Source organism: Cydia amplana, chromosome 17 (assembly GCF_948474715.1).
Source record: "Cydia amplana chromosome 17, ilCydAmpl1.1, whole genome shotgun sequence".
Taxonomy (NCBI): domain Eukaryota; kingdom Metazoa; phylum Arthropoda; class Insecta; order Lepidoptera; family Tortricidae; genus Cydia; species Cydia amplana.
Genome location: NC_086085.1, coordinates 10362321 through 10371997, shown reverse-complemented (window position 1 = coordinate 10371997; position 9677 = coordinate 10362321). Strand labels below are relative to the sequence as shown.

General features: G+C 35.6%; 1 non-coding gene across 1 annotated transcript; it reads left to right on the top strand.

The window, feature by feature from the left end:
• The first annotated feature begins 3704 nt into the window (after nucleotides 1-3704).
• LOC134656176 (U6 spliceosomal RNA) lies at nucleotides 3705-3815 on the top strand. The gene has a single exon (XR_010097490.1). It is a non-coding gene; the product is annotated as a U6 spliceosomal RNA (small nuclear RNA).
• Nucleotides 3816-9677: the final 5862 nt, after the last annotated feature.

Here is a 9677-nt window from a genome sequence, read left to right as displayed (position 1 = left end):
ATACAAACGTCCACAATTTAGAAAGGCCTAAAAAAACTATTCCGGTACTCATATTGAGCGATTATACTCAATAATCCTTAATTTTCGGGTACAGGAAAGATAATTTGTTTATTTGCCTGTTTACAGTCTCCATCAGATATATCAAAGCAGCCGAGGTGCTCAAAAATATCTGAACATGCACTCTAGCGCCTTAACAATAGAGACGTGTTCAGATATTTGTAAGCACCTTGGCCGTTTCGATATATCTGATGGCGACTGTACGACCCAACAAACTAGAAAACGAATCACTACATAGTATAAAACAAAGTCACTTCCTACTGTCTGTCTGTCTGTATGTATGCTTAGATCTTTAAAACTACGCAACGGATTTTGATGCGGTTTTTTTTATAGATAGAGTGATTCAAGAGGAAGGTTTATGTATAATTTGTTAACCCGTGCGAAGCCGGGGCGGGTCGCTAGTAATGTATAATAATATATTTTGATAACCTTTAAAACGAATTGTGTAGAAACAAATTGTATGATGTAAGTGTGAATGATGTATAGGTGTGTATACAATTTTAATATTTTACCCAACTGACTATTTGTCAGGAAGGGTCATGATTTTAGCTACAATTTTTGCACAAAATTGTGGAGTATGTTGCGAAAGTTATTTAGCATGTACCTAATTTTATTATTAAAAAACACAATGAAGTTAACTGGTTCTCTAATAAATTGTTTATTATGATTATTGTTAACCCGGTTGCCACAATTGGGAGGGTAATGTGTTTCAAGTAATATGTTTCCCTATCGGTCTGTTTTTTTGGCATATTTTCGATATTTTCGACGTCTTGACAGATTACATGAATAGATACAGCATTTAAACTAAGGAGTCGGGGTTTCCATATTTATTTTAAGTTGTTTTTTCAAGCAGTCCTTTGGTTTATTATTATAACTGGCTGTGGTAGTTATTCTTTATTAAGCCTGCCTGACCTGGCAAACTTTGTGTTTAATACATAAAAGGTTAGGTTTAACTTTAAAAACTTAAGAATTTCGGCTGGTTTTAATCTAGGTTCCATCAGCAGCACTTACGCGAACAGAAAATACAGATTTTGTTTGTCTGTATGCAAGATTTTTTCTTTCCAAAAAGTTTGATGAGTGTAAGGTTATGAACACTTAATATAGGCGAAGGGTAATTCTTACGTTTTTAGTGTTTAATAGGTAAATGTTAAATCTTGAATTGGGGTCCTAGATAATATACATTTCGGCGTAAGTGTGTGTACACATAAAACAATACATCTTATAATAGAACATGTTGTGTTTTGATAAACCAGGGGCCCGTTTCTCAAAAGCTTGTAACTTGTAATACAAGTGGAAGTCCCTTTCTAACAAAAGCTGTCAAAAAGTGACATCCGCTTGTATTACAAGTTACAAGCTTTTGATAAACGGGCCCCAGAGCTCAACAATGCGTGTTTCTATAGCCCACATAAAGGTATCGGCAGGAGAGTTGAGGCGATGACTATACAGATACACAGAGTACTAATTGGAATAAAGGTACCTAGTGAATAAACTTGTGAGTTAATGAAGTATACCACATTTAAGCTAAATACAAATAAAGAAAGTTTTTTACCTATCTTGCAGTTGGCTGTCAATCTTGAACTTAATATCGGCATGAAAAAAGAACACTGTTTTCAAAATCTCGCTGTCATTAGATTCATATTGTGCGTGGCTTCAACTCTACTGCAGATATAGAGTCGACATCAAATATATGTTTACATATTTCGCCTTATTACAAAGAACTAAGGTGCAAAAGTGTAAATATATCTTTGACGTTGACTGTACCTGTACCTAGTATTTAAATTATATTTCTGAATATTTTGAGAGGAATGAATCTGATCTCGAATGTTGCATGAAAGAATATAGCTAATTTGTATTTGTGTGGTATCTGCGAATTTCCATTTAAAGGGGTATGGTGTTAAAAAAAAAGTATTTATTCAATTATACTTAGGCCCACTTTAGGGTTGCCAACTATTTTTTGGTAGAATATAGTATTTTCCAGAATAGGGCATCAAAAATATAGTACATTTCAAAAAAATATGGTACTTTTAGATAAAATACTAAACATAAGTGTAACATACGTTTAATCAGAAATATAGTATTATAGCGTACTATATATTTTTCCAAAAGTATATAGTACAGAGAGCCAAAATATAGTACAATACTATATAATATAGTACGGTTGGCAACCCTAGCCCACTTGCACCATTCCACTAACCCGAGGTTTAGCGGTTAAACTGTTAACTCAGTGTCAAATTGTACCGGTAAACATGGTAAGTCCAGGTTTAAACGGGTAACCCCGGGTTAGTAGAATGGTGCAAGTGGCGCTTAGTGATTATTATACCTACTCATTTTCAATATATCATTCATCATAACAACTGTAGGTACCTAAAGTTTGTTTACGAGTAGGAAATGGGAGAACTCGTAGGTAAAAGTTACCTTTGACAGCCCAGACTTATTTAAACGGCATAATTTCATAGAAGTTTGACGTTTACTATAACACTTGCACAGTCTGGGGAGTCTGGGCTATCAAGATCGCTGCCAACTTAGCTTTGTCTAACTCTAGTTTATTCGTAGGTAATCCTGGAACCAGGGTTCGAAATTATCCACATAATTAGTCTTTTTGATAATTATTGCGATAATTATCCTGACGATAATTATCAGGCATAGAAAATCACGATACTTATCGCGATAATTATCAAGATAACTATCATTGATAATTATCCTTTCGAACCCTGCCTGGAACGTTGTCACAGTAAAGGGACGATAGTCTTTTTGGAAACTTATTGTTGCGAGTGTTCCGTAACGACGCTAGCACAAATCGAGCTACTGCGCGCGTCAATTAGATATACGAAAATCATAATTTAGTACTTAATTGGCTAAGTTTACATATAAAGCCGAACTCTTACTAGGTAAATCGCCAATTTATCAGTCTGTTGTCTTTGTTATCTATATTATTACGAGGTGACCACTAAAGTTTGGCCATTTTATAAAATGGCCGTGACGTTAAATCGGCAATTAAACAACTGTACCGATATTCGGAACCTAAAGTAATATATTGAGAGTGGCAACACTGTAGTTAGTCGTATTGTCCTTTTCTAGCATATACGTCCATCTCTCTCCCACACCCCCACCACTTCAGGCAGTTGCGTTTGACAATTTTGACAGTTAGAAACAAACGCAAATTACCTCATTGGCTTGCTGTTTTTCCATCTGGAAGGTCGTGAAGCTAAACTGCTGGTGAGTTTTTGAATTTGTACCCCAGTTTAGCTGACTATATTGAAAAACAGTTTCTAACGGCTTTTGCCGTTCGAAATAAATATTTAAATTTAGTTGTCCGTTAAACTATCTAGCAAATAAAAATGATCCGGAATAGTGATGTGCAAGTGTTTTCAAAGGCTGCCTGCGCGCACCGTGGCTATGCCAATGAAAATACTAAAACACATGGTAGAAAACACATCGAGCTGGTAAAGCGTGCACGTGTCACCATTATAATTTAATTTTATTAAGTCTCTTTCGAGTCTTGTTAGTTTAAATCTTTGTGTGTGTATAATAACGGTTGAAATTATATAATACTTAAATGGTGATGTGTGGAGGTATACCCTTTCAAGTGATTTGTGTTTTCGAATACGAATGGATCGGATAGTTAATACGTGTTACGTAGAACCTACGTATTAAGGTCTTCGGCAGTACATAAACTTAAATCTGACTAGACATAGAGAGAGATTAGCATGGCTCTGCGCAAGAATGACATGCGAATTCGTGAAGTATTTCACTCTGTATCTATCAACTTATATCTCTCCAACTAGATCTTTGATTTATGTAGGATATATAACTTAGCAGGTACTTACAGCTTTAAAGGTTAAGGAAAAGAACTCTTGCATGTAGGTGCTATATGTGCTTGTGTTATTTTGAATTTGAATAACTTGATTATTAATTCTATACGTAACTACATACAAGAGGGTCAATTCTTAAGCCTACTTACCTACCTACATAAATAGTACACTTAAATTAAACGTTTCAAATAAAATCGGAAGCCTGTGACATGGAAGGGCATTAACGATACGGGAATCTTTAGATTGATTCATTGACGAAGACGCATGGTTTGGTTCATATTGTCAAATTATATTAGTTAACTATAGAGTTAAAGTTTAGTTTTGGCAAATCTGCGCGTCACCGTGAATGACACTTTCTAAAAGTGCCTGTTAAAGCCGGCGTAAAGCCTTTCACCTTGTCGAGCAAGGAACCCGCAACTTAGGGAATATTACCCATAAACTCAGGGTATTTGATTTGAATGATACTTATTCTTAAACTTACGTTTGTTATGGTTCCACCTGCTAAGGTGCGCCTAAGAGAATCTTTTATTCGTTCACAAACTAACGTCAAGTTATTTGTGATGAAACCAATATATTATGTACCTATCTAAACCTGCGCAAGGCTGCCATGTTTACACCTGCGTAAGGTGTGCCAAAAGAATCTTTGATTCGTTCACAAACTAACGTCAAGTTATTGATGATGATATTATAACCTATGTAAGCCTGCGCAAGGCACGTCAGACATATTCACAGAAATATAAATGATATGGTCATAACACAGGCGTGCGAGTAGACCACAATCACAAAAATATTACAAAGATTAAGTTGTAAATATCTCTTTTTAGAGAATGTAAAAATGGTTTAAAATAATGTTTTGGGTAAAAATCAGTCGAAATAGGCAAGGCTTCGTTATTAGAGTTTTCATTTTTGTTTACCAATCTATTTCAAGGGTCCCGAACACCCTATTGGCTAAACCCGAAATTGGGCTAATTAACTGTGGTAAAAGTGAAAACTGCTTTCCATTTACATAACATTTCTAAAATTATAATAGGTAAAATAAAAACCTAAGATTCCAGGCCTATCTCGACTCATTTTTATTTTAAAGATGGAAAAAATCTTTGCACCCTAATATAAAATTGTGGTCTGGAGACGCTAAGCCTCATAACTTGGGTGGCATATATAATACTAAGAGATTTAGTCACCTAATTGCGACTATAAGCCCAGGCAGAATATTGATAATTAGAATAAGGAGTGGTCAATCCTCCAAGGTCCATACAATCTGTGGACTCTAATTAAATCAGGCTCGGTAAGCTCACGACACGACAGAGCTTACGATTCCATTCTGAAATAAGCTATGTTTACAATATATATTACCCATGGTGTGAAACAAACAGCCTGCTCAAGGTGTACAAAGGGTCCGTTTAACGGCCCTATAAACATCTACAAACCTTTGAAGTCTAGGCCTGCTACAATATGACAGACTAGAAATAAATACATATGATCCCAATGTAAGAGCAGCTCACAGTTGCATAAATTATATTTGGCTGGAGAGCACTTGTCTTTCAGTTAACATGTTTACGAGTACCTACCTATGTACACGACATGACCAAGGTTACCTACCTTTTTACATAATTATTATATCCCTGACTGCCATGGTATATTAGGAAAATTATCATGTGCTGGCGGTGCTGCACAAGCATGTTTGAAATAAAATATACAAAACTGGCCTAACGGGCGTTTATGAATTATGTATTTTACACCCTTGTGTCTGTATTGTGACCCTGGAAGTTTTAAACCACCTGTATCGTAAGTGCTCCTATGCACGGATTAAGTTTATAATAAACTACCCATGCCCTAACCTCAAGGGCAAGTGCTTCTATGCACGGACCAGATACTGTTGTCACTTATTTCACTTATCATGACTTGTCATAGTTTGATACTACACGTTTAATAAATTTAAGACCGTGGAATGTACCCACTACAAAAGGTTTTTAAAAATAGTGACTGAATGGTTTGTACGAACGGTTCTAGCACAGTTTCTGGGCGGTCACGTCTAGGGCATGACCCTCTAGTTCTCAATTTATACAAAATTATAGCATTGTGATACTGTTCGCTTTGCACAATAAAATAGGGGAACAGGAGCACGCCTTGCGAAAAGGCGAAGCTATTTTGAAACGCAAACCTTTCATCATTGAAATATATAAATAATTATGTTTTTGGTGTGGAACATGTAATTGTACACCCAAACAAATGCAATCATTTATTATATGTTAGCAAAACTCTGCCAAAGTGTTAGTCTGTCTCTACAGTGTAACCTGAAGGCATGAATGCACATGAATCTCTTGAAACATGGTGGATTAACTAATTTACACCCCGTCTGTGTCTTGCTCCTACCAAATCCACAAGTTGAGGACCTCAACCTATCTAGGCACCCTTCTTGCTCGAGACCTGAAAAAATAATCTCATGCAGTCAAGTGTCGGAAAACCAGGTCCACACTCTTAGCACTACCGTGAATATATCTAAGAAGTCTGTATACTGCCTTCCAGGAGGCGGGATGTTAATAGACTAGCCTATATAGTAGGCCAGAGATATAGTATACAAAAGCACACTGGCCCAAATCCAGTAATATTATATGCACTTCAGAATACAAAATAATTGACTATTCTGCGTATATTTGATATCAAAAAGTTACAATTACCTACCCTTAGGTCATAAGGAGGATAAATATACATAAATATCAAATATATTCGACAAAGTGTTGACCCTAGCATTGGATAAAATAGAGGTTCCTCTTAAACGGCATCTGCGCTGTTGGCTTTGGGCCCACGGGTGCCCGGCAAAAGGTCGGGGACCCCATGGTTCCGCACAGTTATTGCAAATAATGTAAAATCACAAAATAAACACAAATTTTCATTTTGGTTAAAAACACATATGCGATGAGCTAAGGTTTCGAATTAAGTACCTTATTCTTAATCTGGAAAGAGAAGACTGAATATTCAGAATTAAGCTATGTCTATGAATGGTTTACATAAATTAAGCCACTTTAGCGTTCAGAAACAATCAAGTTTATGTCTACTAGTAGGCACCAGATAAGGTAAACTACTCATACTGCATATATAGACAATAATGAGTACAATTAAGGTCACTTGATGATAGCTAAACATGAACATAAGCAGAATGAGCTGCACCTATACAAATATCATTGATAAAGCTCTGTGGCAATTCTACATTTACCATTTGAACGTCAAGAGCACCAAAAAGCGTCGTAACTAGTGCCCACATGAGTATTATGATATGGCTTAAGCTCTCAAAGTAACCTTCACAATTTTAAGTAAGGTTTGTTTAGGTCCATTAGCTCGCGTTCGCGTTAGTAAAGCGTACAAACGATTAAATGCATTTTATAGCTATAACCAAATAAATAGCTCACACTGGCTCACAGTCATTAAAAGAATTCAGTAAAATCATTAAAAGTATTCCCTATGATATTTTATTAAGTACCTACCCAATATTAACTTTGTGGGTAGTGATAGTGATATAACGAATATTTAAAATATTCGTCTACTTAATCCTGAGGGATTCTAGAAATAAGAAAGGTCTTGTCCTTGTTATATCCTGCAACTGCTTACCTTACTAGATAATTATTATCAAATTTGTCAATAATTGGGAGTTATAAATAAAAACTACTCGAGTACTTTATGATTTTTATCTTTTCATATTTTAATTACATCACTCCATATCACAGATGTTGTATGCTCCCTGAAGAGTAGACTGACTTATCTTCTTTTACATAGTCTCACATACATATAATTAAGTACTATAGCACCCTTGTGGTGACTCACTTATTTTCGTTGAAAATTTATAAGTACCTACATTAAATACGTATATAAAATGGAAAGTTAGTATCATAATATAATGGTATATAAAATTGTATGCTTTACTAAATACCTCTCTCCTCACATGTATTAAAATAAAGGGTGTACTACATAATTAATTAATTAATTAAACACTCCTAATATAATAATATTACATATACATAATATGTAAGTACATGTATAATCACATTGGCTTGGCGTCTTCCCACCACCAGGCGATAACAAACACGTCTCAATATATTACTTTAGGTTCCGAATATCGGTACAGTTGTTTAATGACAGCGTTTTACACAAAAATAAAACGCTAATTAAATAACTTACCATATTCGGAACCTAAAGTTTTAATCCTGCCTGGTGTAAATATGTATAATTTTGAGACAATGAGGTAATTTGCGTTTGTTTCTAACTGTCAAAATTGTCAAACGCAACTGCCTGAAGTGGTGGGGGTGTGGGAGAGAGATGGACGTATATGCTAGAAAAGGACAATACGACTAACTACAGTGTTGCCACTCTCAATATATTACTTTAGGTTCCGAATATGGTAAGTTATTTAATTAGCGTTTTATTTTTGTGTAAAACGCTGTCATTAATCTTTCTATCACCACACAGCCCCTTAGGCCCACCATTTTACCTACATTAACATTAGGTAGTCTTCTAAATGAATTGATTCCATTAATAATAGCTGGATATTAGGACCTATTGAGGAAAATAAAAGTATTGTAATAGTTTATAATTTGCTTATTTTGTCCAGGCTCAAATGAATTGTATATAGATCATTGAAAGTACAACTGCATTGTTAATTATTATTACCTGTACAATCTTTTATTGTGACTAGTTAGCTATGTGTAAGTTATTCTAGTAATAAAAAATCTAGTAACATTAAGCCATGTTTTATTTTTATTCGTAACGCGTAATGTCCGTACTGATAGCGTACAGTCACCTGCAATAATATGTTACTCTTCGAAGGCCGCAAAAATATGTGACACGCTGTTATGGCTCTACAAATAAGATCGTGTCAGATATTTTTGCGGCTTATCTTGAGTAACATATTATTGCAGGACTGTACGAGCTTCAAGATCTTTTGAGGAGTATCTTTCCTACTACCTCGGTACATAGCACAGCGGTCACCCGCTTCCTCAGCCAGAAATTTCTCATAGCCTGTGCACAGTCAAGACCGCTATCAACCGCTACTACACTTGACAAGGTTCGGGTTAATAGGTAGGTAACACTGACGTATAATATCTAAGGACGGGCTAATGGGGCACTAAAAATGGTACTAGTTCAGCGGTGTTACTCACGAATTCCAGCCAATCGTGCAGTCTAACGCAACTAGTTGCGACCAATAGCGCGCGTAATGCGAACTCGTCAACCAATCGCGCGCGTGATGCAAACTCACCAACCAATCGCGTTGTAGCGGTGTCACACCGCTGTACTCGCCCCTGTCATGCCTCATTATAGTCATTATTATTACCCGTAAAGCCAGTCCCTAGATATCTATGTCAACTCAATGGTAGGTAAGTCCAATAATACTCAGACAGAACTTTTTCTATGGTTATTAAGTTATTATTATATATCTTTTTTTATTCAACATTTTCTTACAAGGAAATATAGGAATAACGAAACTTAATATTGAAATGGACACTTGCGTAAATTGCCTGGGCCCATAACCTAATAAATGAATATTTCCAATGATGCATTCTTAGCCCGTGTTGATCGAAGGATGCATTGATTGTAATTGTATCTCTGACATTTCTTGGTGTAACAATAAAGTTCTATGATATTTGGGCCCGATTTACACATTCGTAGCAAATGTATGAACTTGCACTGAACCAATAAAGTTGAATCTAGAGGACTTATAATTATAACAACATCTTTCAACTATGGCAAAACAAACTTGAACTGAAAACGCCTCTTTGTTGCCATAGCAACAAACACATACACCAAAACACAAATACG